Raw genomic sequence first — 26283 nt, 5'->3', positions numbered from 1 at the left:
TTCAGAACCTCATCTAAGAATCACCAAAAAGTCTCAGTGTTATATCAATCTATGTTCAACAACATTTGTTAGCCATTCATTCATCAACAATTCAATGAATGATCAAATCATGAAAAAGAGCCATAGCTAGAGCATGTTGTATAATGAGGTATTTAACTAGAATATAACTAACGGGGTCCTAAATTAGACACAAATTAAGACCCATCTAACCTTTCTTAGTTATTTAAGTCTATATTAAACTACTCCTTCTACACTCTATATTATTTCTTAGCTTTAAAATGTTCTTAGCAAGGTTTAGAGATAATTGCATATTATGTTACTAATATATTTTTTTTTGTAGAATATTGTGAGAATATTGGGCAAATTATGAAGATTTAGAGGAGGGGATAATCTACAGTGTTGCTCCTTACTATAGGAGGACCAATATCGGATAATAAATGAAAAAATCTCATGAAATTATTTACAAATTCTGGAGCTCCAGTGATTGAGAAAATTTAGGGATTTGTTCCCTGTCATTTAATGCAGATTCCTAGTGTTGGGAACCAAATCCACTATTTGAGGGATTTTGGAGGGAAATCTTCCTCCTTTCAAGGAGAATTATTCCTCATTAGTTTTCATAAGTACCAATTATAATTGGCCTCCATGGGCATGTATTTTTTAGTTTACTTGTGGAGAAAACTTGTATTTTTGCAACTCCACTTTCATTTCTAGTAGGGATGTACTTGGATTGATCCAAATAATGAAGTTTGGTGCCATTTTTAGTTTTTAAATCTTGGTATACTTCGTAGGAATCTTATTATCATTGGTATTTTCCACACCAAGAGACTCAAAACTCTTTCTTATAATTTACGTTTATCTTTTCACTTCTTATTCACATGCATCTCTTATTCTTGTTTTTTCTATTTTTGTATTTAGTATTGATGCTTCTTTTGCTATAGGATTTGAAACGAAATTGCGCTGAACCTCGGGTCCAAATTTCAGATCTTGTCATGCTATATTTTCGGAGATATGATCTGAGGAAGGTACAGTTTTTGTAAGATCCATAATTTCATCTAAAACAGGTTATCATGGAATTTTCGCTATAACTTGTTTGCTATCAAGTTTCTAGACCAAAAAAAAAAACATGTTTGGGAAAAACACGATCTGAACTTTGGCTCCGAATTTCAGATCTTTACTCACTACAGTTTTAGATATATGATATAAGGAATTTGGGGTGTTTGTAGGCTCCCGAATTACATCTTAAATAGGTGACATTGGGAAAATTGTCATAACTGTCTCTCTGAGAATCAGATTTAAATTTCGTAAGAACTTATAGAAAGAGCATGGACTCTAGTTTTTGGTGTCTATTCTTTAGATCTGAAGGTAAAAAATGTGGCACATGACACTTCATACAAGTTCGCTCTTTTAAAAATGCATATAATCAGGTCATGTTGGGAGATTGTGTATAAGTCTCTCTTGGAGAATCCAATTTTGATCAAGTTGGTGGCATTAGAAAGAGGACACAGAGGGCTACTGTAGGTCATGATTTAAAAAATGGAAGATCCAAAATTAAAAAGTTACAGTTGTTTCAATATCAAGCTCCTAATATCAAGAAAATATAGTAAGAGGAAGTTTGATGGCAAGGATCTGGTAAATTGGATACTACAAATGTGGAAATATTTTGATCTACATGGTGTACCACTGTTACAAAAGGTATGTATTGCATTTAATTATTTAGAACCAGATCAATTTTTATGGTATAAAGGGTTTTGTTTCCGTAAAAAACTTGTTATGTGGTCAATTTTCACAGAGAAAATAATAGCACATTATGTTGATACAAAGAGAAACACCTTATTTAGCCAATTGATAAATCTCAAACAAAAGTGTTCAATGGTAGAGCACATTAAGGACTTTAAAAAACTTAATATAAGGGAAAATGATAATCCATAGAAGTAGAGGATTGATGTATCCATAAGGACTTTAAAGGATAACATTCAACATGAGGTTTGTCTTTGGGAACTCGATTCATTAGAGAAGGCATTTAGGTTGGAAAGAAAAGTGAAAAGAAAAATTATGGAAAAAAGGAATTCTACCGCTCACAACTATAAAGATGGAAGTGTTGTTTCTCCTAGCCCTCAACAACCTACAAGGTTGACACCACAACAATTGGAACAAAAAGGAGGAAAAATAATTTGTTACAATTGTGATAACAAATACATTAAACGTCATAGGTGTGCTGAGAAGAAATTATTTTACATTGATTGTGAAGAGGAGGAAGAAAAGGATCAAAAAACATCAAAAGAAGAGGATATACACTCGGAACCAACCCTAGAGAAAGAAGAAATGAATCTTACCTTATCCTGTAAAGAACTGGCAAGAATTGCCACTCCTCAAACTCTCAAGATAAGCGGACATATCACGAAGAAAAAAGTTCAAGAAGTGAAAGATCACACCGAGAAAGAAGAAATGAATCCGACCATATCTTGTAATACATTGGCTGGAATTACCAGTCCTCAAACTGTTAAGATAGAAGGACATATTAAGAAGAAAAATGTTCAAGAAGTGAGAGATCACATCGAGCATCAAGAAATGAAAATGATGATATATTGTAGTGCATTAGAAAAAATCACCATAGCTCAAACTCTCAAGATAGAAGGATATATAATGAAGAAAAATATTCAAGCAGTGAAAGATCACATCGAGCATCAACAACAAGTTCTCCAACTTTTAAAGGATAATGCCACTTTTGTGTAGAATCGAATGAAACAACAAGAAGATCAAAATCGTAGTGAAAGAATTTTTGATGTAGGTGATTGGGTATTTTTATGGCTACATCTCAAGTAAGCTATCTATTAGAAGGAAATATTAGCAATACTACATGCACTTAAGAAATGGCGACCCCACGTAAGGGGAGGACACTTCAAGGTAAAAATGGATCATGATAGTCTTATATAATTTTTAGAGCAAATATTATATTTAGAAGAACAAGAAAAATGGGTCACAAATATGTTGGCTTATGACTTTGAAATCATCTACAAAAAAGGGAAGAAAAATGTTGTTGCAGATGCACTCTCAAGAAAGGATGAGGATGTGGAAGCATTGTTTTATACTACTTTTATTATCCAACTATATTGGATAAACGAATCAAGGGATGATCAGAAGAAGGATGAAAAAGTGTGGCAACTCATTCAAAAGTTGCAGAAGATCCCAGTTCAGACAATATTGCCAGAACTTGACAAGGAAGGAAAACACATATTAGAACTTGAAGAAGTCACAAAAACAAGAACCCGACAACTACAAAATCGATCAATTTTGGAGTATCACATCAAGTGGAAGAACTTACCCGCTAAATATTCGATGTGGGAGGACAAGAATTTTATACAAAATAATTAAGAACTACTCAAGTGTTGAGGACAACACTTTTTGAAGGAGAGATGCATTGTTATGAAACCAGCTCACACAAAGATAGAAAAGAGAGATCCACGCCTTAGAATTCAGCCTCTTCGAGGGGGAAACCTCCTTTACATTACATAAATGAACAATTCTTGGATGATCAAATGACAAAATCTCCTTTCTATATATAAGAGTCTAAGAAGGAAAAATTTGATAGTGTTGATTGATTCAGGAAGCAATTCAATTCTTTTGCTACCCTACAATGAATAAAATTGTGGGTGCTTCCTGAATCAATCAACACTATCACCTTTTTCTTCTTGATTTGTCCTTCTATCTTGATGGTTTGAGGAGTGGTAATTCCCGCCAATGCATTACAAGATATGGTCGGATTTATTTTTTCTTCATATAGGCTTTGTTCCTGGAATATATCCTCTTCTTTTGACCTTTCTTGCTCATTTTCTTCTTCCTCTTCACAATCTTTGTAGAATAATTTCTTCTCAGCACACTTATGACCTTTTGTGTATTTGCTATCACAATTGTAACAAAGCCCTTTTGCTCCTTTTTCTTCCAATTGTTGCGGTGTCAACCTTGTAGGTTGTGGAAGACTATGGGAAACAACACTTCCATATTTATAGTTGTGAATGGTATGCTTCCTAGTTGCCATAATTTTGCTTTCCATTTTTCTTGCTAACCTGAATGCCTTCTCTAATGAATCAGGTTCCCAAAGGCGCACATCATGTTGGATATTATCCTTTAAATACCATATGAACACATCAATCCTATGCTCCTCTGGAATATCTTTTACCCTTATGTTCAATTTTTGGAACTCCTCAATGTGCTCCATTATTGAACCCTTTTGTTTGAGACTCATCAATTGGCTAAAAAAAGTGTTGCTTTTTGTATCCTCATAATGTGCTATCAATTCTTCCGTAAAAATTGCCCAAGTGATAAATTGTTTACGAGAACAAAGCCATTGATACCATACAAACTGATTTGGTTCCAAATATAAAGTTGCCATACGTACCTTTTGTGTGTTTTGCACATTATTGAGATCGAAGAATTGCTCCATCTGTAATATCCATGTGGCGGGATCCTTGCCATCAAACTTCCTCATATCGATTTTTGGAATGTGGTGATTCTTCGATCCAACATTAGCATCTATGGAATCATGATTAACGTTTCTTTTGTTCTCATCATGAGGTTCCTTTACTACCTTCTCACCATTAGTAACCCTTTCTTGTAGCAACTTCTTCAATTCTTCCATGTCTGTCTTTATATCTATCTTCAAATCATCCATCTTAGCTTCCATGTCTGTCTTCAAATCTATCTTCAAATCATCCATCTTAGCTTCCATGCCCTTTATCTTAGATTCCACGCCATTTACCTTAGATTCCACGCCACTTATCTTAGCTTCTGTTAGCTTTTGTGAGCGTGACATTTGTTGCACTTGTTCTTGTAATTTTGATATATCATGTAGCATTTCTTCCTCTTCTTCATGAGTCATGCTAGAGCTTTCAGGTTCCTTACTAGGTGTTTGCATTTTCTTTCCTCGGGGCATCAGTTACCGATAATAATGCTTTACTATGCCCTTTGAATTCCGTTAAACCAAGCTTACACAAAAATTTAAAAAAAAAAAACTACACACCTTTTTTCACTCTATAGTAGCATGATATTGAATCTGATGTATCTATGTAATTTCAGATTATCCAATTATGAAATTGCTACCTATAGTAGCCTTTTGCGTCCTCTTTCCAATGCCACAAGTCTGAGCCAAATTGGATTCTCCAAGGAAGAGTTATGTGAAATCTCCCACAGTGACTTGCTTTTAGACTGGTTCAGCAGAGCGAACTTGTATGACGTGCCACGAGTCACTGTTTCAACCTTTGAATCTGAAACTCACACACAAGAAACTACAGTCCGTCCTCTTTCTGTACCTTCTTACGAAATTTCAATCCGATCCCCAGAGAGAAGGTTATGACGATTTTCCCCAGGTCACCTGTTTTGAATGTAATTCAGGAGTCTGCAAAAAGGCCAACTTCCTCAGATCATATCTCCGAAAATGTTGTGCGAAAGGCTCTGAAATTCTGACCTACGGTTCAGCACCAATTCTTCGCAAATGGGTTTGTTTTGCGACTTCTGAAATGTCACAGAAAAAAAGTTATAGCGAAAATGCCACGATGACCTGTTTGGAGCAGCGAAACCCTAGAATCCAAAGCTCTGATACCAAATGTTATGAAACCAGCTCACAAAAAGATAGAAAAGAGAGATCCACGACTTAGAATTCAGCCTCTTCAAGGGGGCAACCTCCTTTACATTACATAAATGAACAATTCTTGGATGATACAAATGAAAATACCTCCTTTCTATATATAGGAGTCTAAGTGGTCCCAATACAATCAAAGCCTACATAACAATAATATTGTAGGGCACAACAATAACAATAGTGGGCTTCTATGTGGCACAATAGTAACAATATGGGCACTACATGGGTAAATCAATATAAATAAGGGGTATAACTACAATAGTAATGGGGTAATCACTAGTATTATAGGGACCCAACAGGCATGTTAGGTCCCTATACTACTAATGTAACCCCTTATTGTTATTAGTACAACCCCTTTATTATATTGTTGTGGCCATGTAGTCCCCATATTTTTATTATTGTGCCCCATAGAAGCCCACTATTGTTATTATTCTTCCCTTATATTATTATTTTTATGTTAGCTCTGATTATACTATGACCCCTTAGACTCCTATATACAGAAAGGAGGTCTTGTCATTTGTATCATCCAAGAATTGTTCATTTGTGTAATCTAAAGGAGGTTGCCCCCTCAAAGAGGTTGAATTATAAGGGTTTGATATATCTTTTCTATCTTCTTGTGCGCTGGCTTCCTAACATTTTCAATTTATTAGGTTACGCATTCGATACGTTAACTATCTTACTAGTTCTTGAATTTCTAGTTTTTAGAGTAGTAATTTTCACCTATTATTTTAGCATGTCTTAATATGGGTATTTTGGAGTTATTCCACTTGGAATAGAGACATAAGACATAATAATTAATTTAAAAAAAATCCATCCCATTTTAGTTTTATTTACTTTATAATTTAGCAAGATTCTCACTCTTGTAACATTATAGGCCTCCTGTAGCAATCGCCTGTAGAAAAATTGTAGCATTACATTCCTTCACCAGTTTTGGTCCACAATACAACTTTGAATTAATATATATGAATAATTACCCCTAGGTTATAATTCCGTGATTGGGTAAGATCAAAGAAAGCTTAGGAATTTCCTTTTTACCCTTGTTGTAAGACCCCATCCTAAGTCTGCATAAGCAATCGACCAGTCGAGGTAGACATGTGACGAGAGAGGCTACTGTAAGGGTTTCAACTTCCTTAGTGACCTTAAGGAAATGGAGTCAATGGAACACCTTAAACCAACCCCTCCACATCAGAAAAAACACCTCAAAAGACATGTCAGCCACTCAAACATCCTCTCCGTGAGTCACATTGATGATTTAAGCCTTTTAACCCTTGGTCACTCTCATGCTATAGGCATGACAACGTCCATAATGCCAATTTTCTCTCAAATGCCTATCTTCCATCATCCCTAGAATCGTTTCAATCGAACTATGCCAACATCCCAGATATTTCTGCCACTTTTCTAGCATAGAATCCTGACGTCTTCCCAAAGCTTGTTACAACCTCCAGAATCCATTGACAATATGATGACAAGATAAACAAACCAAAAATCAACCTCAGGAGTAGGCCTGAGTATCCCCGACTGAGACTAACATTCTTTCAAACACTTCACATGGATGTAGCCTATAGGTCTAGGATACAAGATAGAGCATAAATGAATGAAAAAAATTATGAAACATAACCAGAAGGATCACCTCCTTCTCCATTGAACTCTTATATCATCAATTAGATCTTGCATCCATCCATTTAAATATTACAAGTAAATATATAAAATAGCCATGAGATGAACCAGTCATATCACCTTGCTTATAACTAGCATAAAACGATATAAATATGAAAGATATGAAAACCATTAAATCCACATCTAAACTAGTGTAGAAGTGAGAGAACTTAGGTTTTATTAATCATAGACAAACCTGATTGGGTTAATCACTTCCACACACCACCCGACCATATACATGGTTGAATGAAATATCTCTTTCATTCAGGCATGCTCATGCCATATTACAAGCATGAATGTGGGATCTCATAGGACAACCAATCCAAGAACAACAAAGGGAATCCAGAGGCTAAATCACCTCCACCCTCACCAAACCATGATGACACCATACCCAGTTCTCTGATCATAACTGAAGCAAACTTGGAATTCCATCGGCAATTCATCACTATCCTTGAGGAATTTTTTGTCTCCTTTTCTCTCAAGCTTTATAGTAATTCAATCTCGGATCACTAGGCCTTAGATCAAGACCAATCTCTCAAGATTCACTGTAATCCAAACCAGGATCACTATGCCATAAACTGACACTTGTCCCTAAGGCTTTACCATGTATTCTGCCAAAATCGATCAAGGGATTCCTATGCCTTTGGGAATGAAACTCGAGACCAACTCTGCCTTAGATTTCGAAATCCATATGGAAAAAAAAAAGCTCAAAACTGAGATAAACATCCCAACATCCCATGTTCTCTACAAAAAGAAGGACTAGGCTGAAAAACATTGTCATAATCCGAAGAAACCATTCCACTGACAACAAGAGAACCATATAGCAACATGCAAACCCATGCATGTCCAAACCAGCTAGGAAATCACACATGCACAATGTTAACTGCAAGTCCTCTTGTTGAAGCTGCTTGATCCTGCTTTCCTTTCCTTCATCATTTCTTTCCTTCCTGTCCCTTTGCTTTGTTTTCCTTCTTTGATCCAAAACAAGAACTCCAAGAAAACTCTAAGTGACCAAGAGTGAGAGATAATGGAATAATGAGAGAGATCCAAAATTGAACAAAAAATGTTAGGAAAAGCTTGCCCACTGATCCTCATAATCCTTTTTATGAATAAGGCCTCTAATTTCTTAATTTTCCATTATTTTCCTTCATTTTCCTCCTCACATGCAACTTGTGACCTCTTATCTTCCTTTCATCCTAATTTCCTTTATTTTCATAAATAAATGTGACAAAAATGTATTTTTCCTTTTAATGCCTTTTCCTTATCTTTTGCCAATTTTCATTAGCCAAAACACAAATACTGCGATGCCCACTAGGATATATTTTTGCAACATTGAACTTGGAATGCTTTTCCCTTAAGCATGGTCTTATTTTTCCTTTATTAACTTTTATTACATGAACTTTTCACCAGGGCTATTATAGAACCCTTCCCCTGGGGAACACTATCCTGAGTGTTAAACCGCACCATGACCTCAACAAAACCACTGAAAATAGAACATACTACCCATGGAGATTTATAACATAGCTCTTTGTAGTATTTACAATGAAATACTACTCAAAAGAAAAACATCATGAAAACATGACAAGATGACATGACACTCATACCACTTATTAGAGCTTTATAGCTTAGCTCATGGTGGTATTTACATCGATATACATATACATATACCAAATCATTAGAAAAGCATATGCCAAACATCTACCACCATCAAACCAAAATTTCTTTGCCTCAACCTGCAAACAATGAAGGATACGGGGCCCGCACGTGGTCCACCATCTCCCATTTAGTTTCTTCAAGCCCAAAGTGATTCCACTACACTTTAACTTGGTGTATGGCTCTGTTTCAAATCATGAGATGGTTCCACTGCAATACGCACTGAGGCTCTGGCTGGAACTCTCCTACATACTCCACCTATAATGTAGAGCAATCAATAACATGATCAACATCCTTTATATTCTTCTTAACCAATGAAATATGGAAAACATCATGGAATTTCATTATTGGAGGCAGTGCAAGTAGATATGTCATTGGTTCAATCCTCTTAAGGATATTGAAAGGCTCGAAATACCATGGTGTGAACTTGGCACATGAACCAATCCTCAAAGAGTTTTTCTTAGGCTTTGTGAGAAAATACACATGATCCCCAACCTGAAACTCCTCAAAAACCCTATGCTAATCTGCATAACTATTCTGTCTATCATGTGCTTCCTTTAGATTCTTCTTTATAACCTTCATTTCCTACTCCATGTATTCCAACATATCTAGTCCAAAAAGTAAATTGTTCACTCGACTACTCCAGATGATGGGACTGTTACAACTCCACCCATACAATGCCCCGAAAGAAATCATCCTCAATGACCCCTAATAACCATTTTTGTATCTAAACTCAACCAATGGAAGATAATCCTCCCATTTCCTCTGATAGTGCATCACATACATCCTCAACATATCCTCAAAGATCCTATGCACACTCTTTGTCTATCCATCTGTCTACAGATGATAAGCTCTATTGAAGGCCAACTTTCTACCCAAACCTACAAATAAATCCTTCCAGAACTTGGAAATGAACTTTCCAATCCTTGTTTGACACAATATTCTTCGTAACACCATGCAATATCACTATCTTTCAAATGTATACTTATGCTACCTCACTGGCTGAATATGTAGTGTTCACTGGATTGAAGTGAACTACCTTTCTCAACTTGTCAACCATGAAAATAATAGAATCATGCTACCTGACTGTCCTCAGAAGAAATATTATGAATTCCATAAAAATCACCTCCCATTTCCATTCTGGATCACTATTGGCTGGAGTAAAGCACCTGGATGCTTACATTCTGCCTTTACCTACTAACAATCTAAACATCTGTCCACAAACTCTACCACTTCCTTCTTCAAATTTGGCTAATAGCATAGCTTCATCACCATAGTCAATATCTTTTGATATCCTATATGACCTGAGTACGGATTGACGTGAAACTCCATCAAGATAAGATTCTTGAGCTCACTTCAATTATGAAACATAAACATAACTGGAAGGATCACCTCCTTCTCCATTGAACTATGATATCATCAATGGCAAGTTTCCTCATTGTTGGTGAGAAGTTTTTATCATGGGATTTTGACCGAAAGATTATGTTTTGTGTTCGACTTCAATTCATTCATTCATACAATACGGATTGCAGTGCAATACCTTGAGAACTGTTAACATAATACATGATTTCTCTCATGTTTGTTAGTGGATTACATCATTGGTCTATAATCAGATAGTGTCTACCATGTTCAAATTCAACTCATTTATTCACATGTTAGACTCCACAATGGAAAATCGAGTGAATGAGGTAGAAGACCCGAAATCTACTTTCATCCATATGGGTTGTGATTTTAGTATTAATGCAAGATTACAAAGTGTGATGGCTATGATCATACAAATAGTCATCTAGTCATGCTTCAACACTTTGTTATCAGTGTATGTGACTTCTTGATCATGTAATTTTAGTTTATATGGTAAGCATGGGTATGCCTCCCTTAGCAAAGAGATTACGACAAAAATGCATTATAACAAATGATGATCTCGACCAGTTGTTCTTGACACGACGCTGTTACAAGCTAAAACACTTCAGTGATCAGGTATCATTTCTGACTTTGCGCTTTAGGGGGAGTTCTATTATACGCCACTTTGTCGCATATAGTTGATAGGCCTACAAACTCGACAAATTACGATCCTTGAACATGTTTTCATCATCCCTACATAAATCCTAGGGCATGGCTCCTCCAAATCCCTACGTTTTTGGGACTAACTGCTTGAAATAAGTTATTTCAATGCAAAACACACCCTTCCCCTTCAGGGACCCATATTCAACACCATTTCTCCTCCTTTTGCACCAACATTGATCAGCAACAGGTTGTACCTTGTTTTGGGTGCGCTGATTCTAGAAATATTGGAAAATTAAAAAGGATCCTGAAGCATTTTTTTCGATAAGATTACAGGAGTTGTTTTAACCGTCTACCTTGGATAATGAGTTTGAATCCTATCTAATCCTACGTTGGACATTTCACTTGTTATCACTTGAGCTCATCCTCCATTTTTAAGTGGATTTCAAGCCTATATTGGAAAATGGATAAGAATTCATAAACTACCATCCCTCTCCTATAAATTTTAAGCCACCTACAACATCAAGCTTGTTTTTCGAAGTCTATTCATACCCTTGTTTTGTTACCACGAATCAAAGGAGAGTCATCATCTCCATGCATTAGGGAAAAATTGAGCTGTGCTTTGCAACAAGGAAGGAGAAGTAACCTCTGGGATATTTCTACATGATCAACTACTATTCTTGTTTGTAAACTATATCATCGCTATTAATGCAAAAGTACATTTTTTTCTATATGTGTTATGTTATGTTTACATTCATATATTTCAATGCCTTTCTTATCCATTAAATAGAGTAATTGGATAATACCACATAGATGTTCTAGATATTTAGCTTGTGTGGATTGTATGTGCATGTTCTAATTATAACAATTGGAGCTACGATTAGAGCTTAAAAGCCGAGAAGAGAGAAAATATTGTGACAAATTTAAGTTAAGCATATTTCCATTCTTCAATTTCTCTAAGGGAAACTTTATATTCTTTTCTTTCTCTTGTTCTAGACCAGTCCACTAGGTCTAGGAAAGATACTTATGCTAACAGTTGTAAATTATGTATAGCAACATGGATGACTTATTACGGCAAATGGGGACATTACCTCCATCATGGAGATGTGAGAGAAGTTTTCATATTCAAGAATATGAGGGATGGAGAGATTTGATTGAACATAGGACTAGTGGATTCAAATTAGACTCGATAGAGAACCTTGAGGTGAGGTTGTACGAATTGAGACAACACGAAAGAATTACATGATTTATTTGAGGACTTATTATCTTCTGGATCTGTTCATCTACTTGGTTATGGAGTAGTTTGTAGATGGACATCATTTATAGGCTTTTGCAATTAGTTTTCGATGAGTATGCTATGATTATGCCAAAAAAATGACTGAGGATGGAATGAGGATGTGCCTTCTTATGGGATATCTGTGATTGTCAAATTATCTACCCAGGTAGTACAAACTTTGGGGGATATGAATGTGTAAAGGTATGATATATTTATGTTGGAGTATGGTAGAAAATTTCATAGGTAGAACCCTTGAATATTTTAATGATTAGCATGATGGTAGTAGCGGCTTGAGGCATTATGGATAGAGTAGGAGGGCATATTCCTTACATCATAGCTTTGGATAGTGAGAATTCTTGTTGAATGTTGTGTTTATAGAATAGCTTTGAGACCTTTGGTATTCTCATGGAGACTTGGGGATGGATTTTTGCATGGATGCTTCTGTTGAAAACTTTTCAAGTATGGGGTTGCTCATTAGAAATTTATGAGGATGAAAATTTCTTTGAGTGGGAGATGATTGTTAGAAAACTATATATTACAAAGAAATGGAACACAAAAAATATATTGCAAAAATACAAACACAGAAAACACATAAAACAAGAGAGACACAAATATACGTGGTTCACCCAATTTGGGCTATGTCCACGGAGAAACAACTAGTCCTTCATTTTATATTATCCAACAAATTGAAGAGATACAACCTACAACATATCCGTTCTAATTCCGTCTTCACTCTCACACAATCTTCTCTCTCTTTATCACTCCGAATACAGAACTGCATAGACGCAATATAGTTCCCTCATATATAGCGATGGGTTGCCTTCTAGGGGAAAAACCATAAATTAAACATAACTTCTACAATTAGATCTCTAGCTAATGAATGGCCCATATTGACTACGAAATTACAACATTTTATAAGGGAGTTTTACATCTATTTTTAGCTTCGGGGCCCCCCGTTGCAGCACAAATATTACATGTTGTGTTGCTACCACATTACGAACTGGGGTCCAATGCGGTGATACCTCTGAATAAAGAAGATAATTAGGCTCCACACCTAACAGGGATGTCGAGTCCATGGAGTTGGCCACAAAAGTAACCAAACATGTACAGTGGGAAACATCGTTGTGCCACAAAATTTAATGTTTATATCACATAATGTTACATGATGATTTTTCTAGTTGTGTGTTGGTGCATGAGTAAAAATGCTCTAAGGGGGTCTCATCTAGGCAAGTTGGTTGATGAAGTAAGCCATGTCGACAAGGGACCACATGATGGGGCATATGTTTGTGGAGTTCATGCAAAAGATTCGGTGAGTGCGAGAGGACTCTGCCAAGGGGAGAACATGAAGCTTATAGAATGAATAGGTAGAGGCATACATATACGTGGATATTTTTGGTTTTATTCATTTGGCACTAAGTGGATTATAGTTGGGCGAGGTCGGTACGTCGACAAAGGGCACATATCAAACAGCCTAAATTTTGGTGTTTTCTTCCCTGAAATTTGGTTTTAACATCATTGAAATTTCATGTTTGGATCTTAAACAAACTTTGTTCTTTTCTTTCCCAAAATATGGTGTTTGCTTATTCAATATTAGGAATTTAGCTCTAAAATGAAATTTGGTATTTGCTCACATAAATATTGGTGATCTTGTTTCCAAGAATCAAAATTTGATAATATTGGTGGCAAAATTAGATGGAACTTCGGAGCTTGGTCGATTGGTCAAGAATTTTAGTGATTGGGACAAATGTGGGGTTTCGACCCTAGAGAAACTCAGTGTTTGGAAATCAATACTGGTTGCATACGTAGGTTTCCATTTTTTCTTCGAATCTAACATGGGGCTTGAGAATTGGACTACAAGGAGTCTTGCAATGATGTGCAAATGAGACATCACTAGTTGAGGTTGTAAGATATGTTGTGTGTGGCTGCAATTTGATTTGTTGTGTTTAGCCAAGTGCTTGAACTTGTTTATTATAAATTATATTTCTCTTATATGTTGATTCTTTGCAGGTGTTAAGCCAAGTGTTTCTCACCCTATATACCTCTTGTATATGTGCCGATGAGGGTGCATATCATACATGTATTGCACATTGTTAAAGAAGAAAATTTATTAAGTCAATATTAAACCAACACTTAGCTATAAGAAGTGGAGGCACCGTGAGGGTGAATTAATAATTTGTTACACTAGGAAGTTGTGGACCACATTTGAAGCATGCTTTAGGGTTCACTGTGGCATGGTGACAACAACAAATTATTAATTAAACTTATGTACCCTTCTCTAATAATAAAACACTATTTATTAATTCCTATGAGATTGTGAGAGATAATTATTTCCACATTAAGTTACATTTTAGCTTTCGACAGTCCACATAGAACCTAAATTTAGGAAGTTTCAATAGTTTTTGTATCAACTAAGGTTAACACATCTATTTTTAATTGTTTTGAATCCTAAATTAAACATAACTTCTACTGTGAGATCCTCGCCTAATGAACGACCTAGATTGACTACGATATTACAACATTTTACAAGGGAATTTTACATCTATTTTTTAGCTTCAAGGCCCTCCCTTACAGTGCAAAAATTACCAGCAGCATTGTCGCCACATTACGAACTCGGGTCCAATGCAATGATACCTCTGAATATAGAAGATAATTAGGCTCCACACCCAACAAGGATGTCAAGTCCATGGAGTTGGGAACACAAGTCACTGAACATGTATAGTGGGAAACATCGTTGTGACACAAAATTTAATGCTTATATCACATAATGTGACATGATGGTTTTTCTAGTTGTGTGCTAGTGCATGAGTAAAAATGCACTAAGGGGGTCTCATCTAGGCAAGTTGGTTGATGAAGTAAGCCATGTCAACAAGGAACCACATGATGGGGCATATGTGTGTGGAGTTCATGCAAAATATTGTGTGCACATAAATGAACATTGCAGTGTGACCTGGTGGTTGGGAACATTTCATCGATAACTTAAGGCACATGACTAGTTTGCATGTATATATAACATACATGGTGAGTGGGAGAGGACTTTGCCAAGGTGAGAACATGAAGCTTATAGAATGAGTAGGCAAAGGCATACGTAAATGTGGAAAATTTTGGTTTAGTTCATTTGGGCACTGAGTGGATTATAGTTGGGCAAGTTCAGTAGGTCTATGAAGCGCACATATCAAACAACCTAAATTTTGGAGTTTTCTTCCCTGAAATTTCGTTTTCACATCCTTGAAATTGACGTTTGGATCTTTAACAAAATTTGGTCTTTTCTTTACTAAAATATGGTGTTTGCTTGCTTTGCCTAAAATGAAATTTTGGTTTTGCTCACCTAAATATTGGTGATTTTGGTTGCAAGAATCAAAATTTGCTAATATTGGTGGCAGAATTAGATAGAACTTTGGAGCTTGGTCAATTGGTCAAGAATTTTAGTGATTGGGACAAATGTGGTGTTTTGACCCTAGAGAAACTTAGTGTTTGGAAATGAGTAATGGTTCCACACATAGGTTCCTATTTGGTCTTCGAATCTAATGGGGGGGTTGAGAATTGCACTGCACGGAGTCTTGCAATGAGGTGCAAATGAGACATCACACTAGTTGAGGTTGTAAGATATTTTGTGTGTGGTTGTAAGTCAATCTGTTGTGTTTAGCCAAGTGGTTGAACTTGTTTATTATAAATTATATTTCTCTTATATGTTGATTTTTTGCAAGTGTTAATCAAAGTGTTTCTCACCCCATATATCTCTTGTATATGCACCAATGAGGTTGCATATTAGACATGCATTGCACATTGTGAAAGAACAAAATTGATTAAGTCAATATTAAACCAACACTTAACTACAAAGGGTGAATTAATAATCCATTACACTAGGAAGTTGTGGACCACATTTGTGAAGCATGCTTTAGGGTTTGTTGTGGCGTGGTGACAACAACAATTTATTAAGTAAACTTATGTATCTTTCTCTAGTAACAAAGCATTATTTATTAATTCCTATGAGATTGTGAGAGATAACTATTTCCACATTAAGTTACATTTTATCTTTAGGGAGTTTACATAGAGTCTAAATTTAGGAAGTGTCAATAGTGTTTGTATCAACTAAGATTAACACATCTATTGTTAATTGTTTTGAATCCATTTAATCATATGAGTTTACTCGGATTTGTGGTTTCCTCCTCTATTCCTCCCAATATAAGAGATATGTGACTTATTTTGACTTACGACTAAGTAGACCACTTAAAAGATTGAAACAAGTTCAGATCAAGATAAGTGACCGCCTATGAACGAATTATCTTTTGAGACTAAAATACAATTGAGGACAAAGTAAGGGTAACAAAGCCAACCTGTCTTTGGTCGGCCTGGGACTAATAACACAAAGGTAACTATGTTACCTCGTCTAAATTGAAATATAAAGCCTGAGGGGTCAATATCGTAAGTCTTCCGATTAATGTGTTGTGATACGAACTCCTCAACGTATACACAATATTGTAAATAAAAAGTCAGTAAGCGACGGGATGGCGGAATCACAGATTGGAAGCGACACTCCAAATAAAAAGTGTGCGAAAGAAATATTTCACTGGGTTTATAGACACAAAGATAAAGCATCAAATGGAGGCATGGTGTGCGAAAGATGTGTACCTTCCACTGAAACAATTGCAACTGATGGCCTTTCACATGAAAATCTGCATCCACAGAAAGTGAAGGTATTGTTCAGCGGCACTTGATCTCAAGCGTAGTGTTTAGATGGATTGGCAGATGGAACGAAGATGTGTCGGAATTGGAGAACATTTGGGATAATGTGTGTGTACGTCAATTAGTTGACATTGCATACAAACCAAACTATGAATGGCATCTTGTCAACTACAACGGCCAATCAAACTATCGTAGATTGGTGTCGGGAAGACGGAAATTTGTGGAGCCAGCGATTTGCATGGAGTGGCAGCTTTGGAGATGGTCATAGGGTACTGCAACTCTTGGAAGGAAATAGTAATGCCGCTAATTCTATAAAGGGGTCGAAGTAATGCCGGAAATTGTGAGCGCAATACATTACTCTCCATGGTAGTTATCCTTGTTGGAGAGGTAAATCCCCTCTACGGATAGAGGCGATCCCTACTAGCCCAATAGGGGTCTAGCAACAATCACACAATGCTGCCACGCATGTTCCTAGTTACAATTAAACAAGAAGTAAAGAGCACCTACTTGGATTCCCGCGCTGTCGTTTGACGAAGAGATGTTTCCTTCGCTCCTTCGCTTCAGCTGGTCACAGTCCTCCGCGATCCCCGCGAACGGACACCTGCACACACGAAGAGAAAGCAAACGCAAGCGTGAAATCTAGTAAAAGTAACTATATGTCAGTTAGAAAAGACATAATTCACATTTATCCATTGCATAAACAAACGAGAATGGAACAATAATAGCAGTCATCTATTATTAATCAGAATAGAGAAGAGTACAACCAAATGTTCTGACGTCGATAAACTTCTCAGGAGGGATCAGTCAGCATGTATCTCAAGCATTCACCTTTGAGGATGGTTCTCCCAAGACAAACAACTCTCTCTCTCTCACACAAATGTCACAAACAAACTTCCCCAAGCAATCAATCACTTCCACACCTAACACACCAAACCTATAGCAGCAATCTGAGCACTACAAGCTCTGTACAATCCAAGCTAAGTCTAACTAGTTCCAACTAGCTGCTCATGGTAATGGTGGAAGTTTATATAGGAGAAGGAGTCTCCTAAAAAGGTGGAAGGATGAGCTTATCTTCAAGGGAAATTGTTGGAAAGGGTCGAACAGACATGCCATAGAAGGGAGTCGACATTCACAAAGCTAACAACCAAGCCTGGAGAGATCTGGAAGGCTGGTTGTTTGAACAAATTCGCCCAAACTGGATCAGCGCGGATTCTAGGGAAACTGCCGCGCTGTCAGCACATATCAGTAACTGAATAAGTCATGTCAGCGCGGAAGAACACGTGAAAGGCGTGCTGTGCATCATCGCGGGAAAGTGATGTTCTTCCGCGATGGCAGCTCACAGAATACACTGGAAGGCGCCTGTCATCGCGGTTATTTTAGTAACAGAAGCGCTGATGAACAAAACTTTGGAAAAAAGGGTTTTTAAGCCAGTTCAGGGATCAAACACTTAGTGATTGTGAATTCTGGATACAGCAGGGTGACTGACAGGAAGGCAGTGATAAATTACTGTGTAACAGATGCCCCCTAAAGCATGAAGACCGAGAGAGTGGGAGGGGTGAAATGCTTTACAACACACGCCGAACTGGAACGCCACCAGGAAGTACCGAAAATCTCTGACAATCAAATACATGCAGTCTAGGCATGGGCGCAGCCATCCAAAAGACATGCGAGAATGGTCTATGGTATGGACGCAGCCACCCAGCTAAAGAGACCATAATAATGACAAGGTATGGTCGCAGCCATCCATGAAGACTCAGGTATGGGCGCAGCCATCCATCAATGAGTCATGTAATGATTATCCACAAAATCGCAACCTGGACCACAGTGAGCAAGGATCCAGGGTCTTGCGCTCCATCTCGACCCGAACAGAGTACAAGTCCAAGCATGTGAATACATGGGTTGAAGTCGAACATGCATGAACATCGTCTGATTACCGGTCAATGATGAAAACCGTTAACAGACGCGAGAGGTACCACCAATAATGACAATGGCCCTCAAGGTACTATAGGTACAATCCGTGGCGTGTGAATCAATGAGTTGGTGTCGAACACCCACGGAATCATTCGATCGTAGGTCAATGATGTAAACCTTGCGTCGAACACGAAGAACCTGCCATTGAGGCATGCAGGTTCCAAGGCACCTGGAAGGAGTCTCTAAGTCACGTTCTCGGATAATGAGTTGAAGTCGACGAGAAGTGACCTTGATCGAAGGTGGGCCATGATGATTCCCACATCATCGACATGAGAGAGAGGTATAATAGTTTGTGATGAGATAGCGAACGAGGTTGCATTGTGGCAGAGGACAACTTCTCTTGAACATATAACGGCACTGTAACGGATTTGGCAGTACTTGACATCAAATGAGCAGCGAATAAGATGGTGATGGCAATGAACAGATGAGAGGTCAAATAGGATATCCCAAACCCTTGGAGGCTAGTGAAAACGAGATGAGATGATCCCACCCAGACACGAAACAGCGGAGTGCCATGTTCAAGAGTGACGTACTGCCGAGACGACTGTAATCATGGTTCCATTTTCCCCACCTTTGCAGGCAGGTACCCCGGTTATTTTTGGATGACAAGCTTGACGGGGATAACATATGCTTGATGTGTGTCATGTTGACAATATCCGATGTCATTGAGTGTTTAACGAGCCTGACAAAGGAAAAACTCGGCTTCTTTTCTTGTTTCGAGAGTCTGAAAAGAATGCGGAAAAGGAGACTCCAGGGGGGTCCTTTTTCGTACAGTTTGTGTCTCTCGAGCCCGAAAAAGTATAAAACTATGCTCGAAAGAACTGCCCGGCCATTACGACCGAGGAGTACTTTTCATGAATAGTGTCTTTGACCTGAAAAAGTAAAAAAGCGGTCGAAAACACGTCGTTTTAGGGCCGATATCGAGCGCGAAACGACAAACACCCGGCAATCTTTTTGGTTTAACGGTCGGAAAAAGAGCTTAAAAACGACCGCCTTTCATTCCTTTTAACGAGTCGAGAGGGGGACTCGGCAATCTTTTCATCTTTAAACGGTCAGAAAAGAGCTGAAAGCAGACCTCCATTTTTATTCTCTTTAACGAGTCAAAAAGGGAAAAATACTCGGCAATCTTTTCACATTTTACGAGTCAGAAAAGAGCTTAAAGGCGACTCGTCCTAGAGGAACGAGTGGTATAAAGGGTAGCAACTGGTTCCGGTAATGGTGGAACTGTTCAAAACATGTGATGGTTAAGAGGCTGGCTAATAAAACCACTCATCGCTGCGGCTCCTCAGGAAAGGATAAACAACCAAGTGAGAGCATATGATCGGCCAAAGAGATGGTAGCAATGGAATGAAACAACCAAGGCTCATCTAGCAGAATTTAGCGGATAAAAATGGCAATCATGAGATGTAAATCGGGTATGGGTTCATTTTTTACACAAGCTTGAACCGTGGAGAACTCTGCTCGGATTCGGTTTCATGTTTACACAAGCTTGAAACGAAAAACTATGCTTGTTATAAGTTCGCATGCCCCCAGCATAATGATGCAAATCGAGGTACATGCCCCCCTAGCTTCATTGCATTCGACAAAGTGGATGGAATGAAGGTTCACTCTCGAGATCTATGAAAGACTCGACTTGTATTTTACGAGATCTTAATCAAAAGACTCGATCTGGAAAGGGAGGTGTTTCATTTTTTAATGAGGTTGACACAGTAAAAGAACTATCCTCATAACCCGTGTTTCATTTTTTAACGAGCTTGACACAAGATCAGGAACTATGCTCGAACACCTAGTTGCATTTTTTAAGGAGCTTGACACAGGAAAGCGAACTATGCTCCGACCAGACCCAGTTTCATTTTTTAAGGAGCTTGACACCGGAAAAGAACTATGCTCCAACCAGACCCAGTTTCATTTTTTAAGGAGCTTGACACCGGAAAAGAACTATGCTCCAACCAGACCCAATTTCATTTTTTAGGGAGCTTGACATAGGAAAGGGAACTATGCTCCGCCCGAACTTCATCATAATGAACAGGAAGTCGGGGCTTCCAAGAGTGGCGCTCCCGGTGGGAGGTCAATATCTCAGAAGTCAGGACCTAATGCCCCCAGGACACTATGCACGATGGTGTCATCACTGGGTAAGGGCACGGGGTAGGTGGCCACGTAGTTGATTTGCGGTGAGGCACATGCAACTTGTGGATGAAAACCAGGAGGGAAGGATGAGTGCGCCGGAGGGGCTTGTGGACGAACGAACGATAACTGATCGAACGTCACTATTCTTCCATCGTGTGGAAAGCAGACCACACGGAAAAGTGAAGAAACAAGGGCTCCCATGGCATACACATAATCACGACCAAGGAGAAGACTGAAGTCTAAAGAACCTTGGGTAACTGAGATGTCTATATAGACAGTCTTGCCTCCCAAAGTAATAGGAAACTTCGGGAGGATCCCTAATGGCTTACTCGTTCCTCCGTCAAATGCGGTGAGATGCGGTGCGACAGGTACAAGCGATGGGGAACCCAAAGCTCGCCAAGTAGTAACGGGCATGAGACTAACCGATGCTCCTTCGTCTAACACAGTGCCGGGCAGCGCCTTATTGCAAGCATAGGCGGTGACCCAGAAAGGCACATGGGACGGAAGGGGAGGGGCAGTCAGACGACTCCAATCAAAGGAGATGACCGAACTACTTGGTGGGGGAACCATATGGTTGCCCCCCTGCTCGGAAAGAACCGACTCTGAATCCTCGGGAGAGGTTGGGGTGGGAACACCATTATCAGGCTCCGGAGGATTCGCCGAGACGAGAAGAACATGAGAATTTTGCTCTTCCGAAACAGAGTGGTTGAGAGGAGGTGAACTCGAATCAACACCCTTTCCGACCAACGGCGGGTCTGGAACAGGCTGGGAACAGCCAAGTTCGGGAAGAGGGGCATGGACAAAAGGGGAATCTGAAGCGATCTCTTTGTCAACAGGGGTGCGATCTACAGCTGTAGAAAGACGTTGATAACCAGCGGGAAATGGATTCGGAGGAGCAGCAAGACTTTCCAACACAGCAGAGGCTTTATCCATGAGGGGACAAAGGTGAAGGGGATGTTTGCCTTCACAAAGTCGACAGGGGATTCGAAACTTCCCTTTCTCCTTACCATTCCCAACTGATGAGGTAGCATCGCCATGATCATTAGTGGACGATGAAGGGCGGGCCGGATCCTGAGACCAAACTTCTAATACCCTGGGAATGCCAGGACAATCACGAAGCAGATGGTTCTCCCTGCATAATCGACAAGGAAACTTAACCTTCTGCGGAGGAGCAGAAGGTGACCCGACTTCAGGCGTACTGGAGTGGATAGCTGGACTCGAGAGGGGGACTTTGTGCGTAGGCTCTCCCTTAGGGGACTTCTTCTTCTGGGTCTTCCTCTTCTTCTTCTTAGCCACCTGGTTATTCACATCGAGAATTTCACCAGGCGAAGTACAAGAGGACGACGTAGAAGTAGGCGTCGAAGGGGAGAGATCCACCTTTGGATCAACATGATGTTGTTCAGGTGGTGGGACTGATGGACTAACAGCCAATACGGTAGAGACCAAAGAGGTTGAAAACAACCACACAGGCAACCCGACAGTTAACCCTGGTAGGGACAACGTCGCCATATACGGGGCACCAACATTCCCAAGAGGAGGGAATTGTCCTGGATTCCCATCAGAGGGGGAACCTGGGTTAGTGAATCCTAGAAAAGTTGCCATAGCAAACGAAAACGACACTTACTCAAACTAACGCACACAAGATCTAACCAGGTGATGTTATCGTGGCCAAATTAATTTTAAGACGCAAGGACCAAACTTGACCTTTTCATGTTTCAGGAGTCGAGAAAAGGACAAAGATGACTCCAGTCTCCTTCGAATGTTTAATGAGCACGAAGTGACAAGACGCTCACAGGCACCTTTTCGTTTAGGGAGTCCGAAAAGGATCAAAAGCGACTGCTCTGGAACTCTAGGTAGAGGGTGTGCCAAACTTTTCGCAAAACCACAGAATACTTTTTAGGGTACGGGTGGTCAATCTTCGTGAATGCTGTGTTCACTGCATTGCGAATCGTAGGGTGGCCGACTCGGCTTCCTATGGATAAAGGATAAAAGCCTAGTGGGGTCTCCCTATATACTCGACGGTACGTGGGAGCGCAGTCCGTATTAGACCACTATCGAGTCACAGAAGGAGGAATCACCCAACCTAATGTGAAACAACAGTGACTATGTTTTAAGACGCCGGAACACGTCTCTAACCTAGACCTCTAAATATTTGCGTTTAGTTCCAATGCGTTTTTAGATTCATTTGGTTCATTTTACAGTTGATCTTGAGATTAAGTTTCGATTTCAAGCTCTATCGTATGTTCGCTCACAATTACTTAGATGCAATCTATATGCAAAAGAATTTCATTTCGTTCGATGAATTCTAGCTACGAGAGAGCAAAGAATTTTTAAACCAAACCAAAACGAATACAAAAAAACAAGTAGCTAAATTGTTGGAGAGGTAAATCCCCTCTACGGATAGAGGCGATCCCTACTAGCCCAATAGGGGTCTAGCAACAATCACACAATGCTGCCACGCATGTTCCTAGTTACAATTAAACAAGAAGTAAAGAGCACCTACTTGGATTCCTGCGCTGTCGTTTGACGAAGAGATGTTTCCTTCGCTCCTTCGCTTCAGCTGGTCACAGTCCTCCGCGATCCCCGCGAACGGACACCTGCACACACGAAGAGAAAGCAAACGCAAGCGTGAAATCTAGTAAAAGTAACTATATGTCAGTCAGAAAAGACATAATTCACATTTATCCATTGCATAAACAAACGAGAATGGAACAATAATAGCAGTCATCTATTATTAATCAGAATAGAGAAGAGTACAACCAAATGTTCTGACGTCGATAAACTTCTCAGGAGGGATCAGTCAGCATGTATCTCAAGCATTCACCTTTGAGGATGGTTCTCCCAAGACAAACAACTCTCTCTCTCTCACACAAATGTCACAAACAAACTTCCCCAAGCAATCAATCACTTCCACACCTAACACACCAAACCTATAGCAGCAATCTGAGCACTACAAGCTCTGTACAATCCAAGCTAAGTCTAACTAGTTCCAACTAGCTGCTCATGGTAATGGTGGAAGTTTATATAGGAGAAGGAGTCTCCTAAAAAGGTGGAAGGATGAGCTTATCTTCAAGGGAAGTTGTTGGAAAGGGTCGAACAGACATGCCATAGAAGGGAGTCGACATTCACAAAGCTAACAACCAAGCCTGGAGAGATCTGGAAGGCAGGTTGTTTGAACAAATTCGCCCAAACTGGATCAGCGCGGATTATAGGGAAACTGCCGCGCTGTCAGCACATATCAGTAACTGAATAAGTCATGTCAGCGCGGAAGAACACGGGAAAGGCGCGCTGTGCATCATCGCGGGAAAGTGATGTTCTTCCGCGATGGCAGCGCACAGAATACACTGGAAGGCGCCTGTCATCGCGGTTATTTTAGGAACAGACGCGCTGATGAACAAAACTTTGGAAAAAAGGGTTTTTAAGCCAGTTCAGGGATCAAACACTTAATGATTGTGAATTCTGGATACAGCAGGATGACTGACAGGAAGGCAGTGATAAATTACTGTGTAACAATCCTTTAATTGCTGCTCTGGCAGCTATTGACTCTTCCCCAACAGTTGTCATTCTAATCCAATTTGTTGGCACAGGTGATGGTGAGGTTGATATAATTTTATGTGCTATTTGTCATAATATGTTATCCACTGAGACGATGCAATCACTGCATTTTATTCATTGAAACTGCATTTTTCAGTGGTTTTACACTGAACTTGAGTGCACTCTATTGCCTCAACGTCTCCCTCTTTTTAAATGTTTCTTTGAGCTTCCATAGAAATTTTAGGTGAAAATTTTGGTACTTTTGGCTTTTTAAGTTTGACAAGGCATAGTAAACGGGAATACATTCATGTAAATATGGGATTTACACCCTAGGGCATTCCCTAATAATCTAGTTATATGGACATTGCACAATACTGATTTCAAATCTGGTTATGTTCATAGTTTTTCGGTTTAGCATTTTAGTGTTTTCCCATGTAGCATTTTTTTCATGTCTGTTTAACGATCAGGCCAAATATTGTTTTGTTAAACGTAATATTTTAATATTCAGTATAAATTTTCGTCATGTTTATTTTATTAATTTTGGAGTAAGTTGATTATGAAGTACTTGTGAGGTTTATTGTAGATGAAAATTAGAGGCATAAAATGAAGTATTTTTGAAACTTGAAATTAGACATTCAAAGCACCTCATGGAGAATCGACCATGTCAACTGTGATCTAACAACATTTATTTTATTATTTCATGTTAGCTAAAGTTTTTACCGGGTACACGTGCATCTAGCCTCAATATACAATGTTTATTATTTCATGTTAGTTAAAGTTTTTACTTGGTACACGTGCATCTAGACCTCTATGTACAAAGTTACACTATAATACGTTTAATTTTCATAGCTCATTAAGCTTGCACCAAAATCTAGAATAGAATGAAAAGATGAGGAACATTTAAGAACTCATAGAAAGAATTTGAAATCCCTTAGGTGGTCTTTCATACCATCATGAGAATATCGTCATGAGAAGGAGAGGATATTGAAGAGTGTTTATTACTTCAATGGTCATGAGAATGAATGCTATGCATCAGGTTGATAAATTAGTTTAGTCTCATGTAAATATTGAAAATGATTTTTGGTTAATAGAATATTTGTGTGGATTTAAGAAAAGAAGGAGAAAAAAGAGAAAAGAAAATCTTATAACTATCATGAAGATTCTTAAATTTTTAAGTATTGGAGAAGGTTATATGTTGTAATGTTGTTATGAGAATAATTTAGAAATTTATTTATTTATTCATGATATAAATCTATTGGAGAAGGTTGTATGTTGTGATGTTGTTATGAGAATAGTTTAGAATTTTATTTATTTATTGATGATGATATAAATGTAGTAGAGTGATTTGACCTTAATTTATGTAAATGGTAAGGGAAAGTGAGCTTATTGTTGGAAAAATGGTTTTAATTTTATAAAAAGAATATTGTTACTATGTTTATCTATTATTTGATCATCAGAGAGAATAATTTGATATTTGAGAAAAATATTAATGATAAAATTACTATAATATAATTAAATAAGTATAATAATAAGGAATGATAAAATTTTAGAAGAGACACATCATGTCATTATGAGTGTGGTGCAACAACCCCATAGGGTTGTAGCACAGTAAATGGGGTTACTAACTTTAAACGTGAATATCTCTCGAACCACTAAGAATTACTTGGCTTGTCATATATCAACAGAGACATCTTGATGAGTAGAATCCATCTACAACATCGTTGACTCAGAATAGAGTAAGTTGTCA

This window comes from Pinus tabuliformis, chromosome 5_1, assembly GCF_031772625.1.
Source record: "Pinus tabuliformis cultivar Carrire ecotype Pingquan chromosome 5_1, CPIR1, whole genome shotgun sequence".
NCBI lineage: Eukaryota > Viridiplantae > Streptophyta > Pinopsida > Pinales > Pinaceae > Pinus > Pinus tabuliformis.
The sequence above is the reverse complement of the archived record's forward strand: the minus strand, read 5'-3'. Positions refer to the sequence as shown.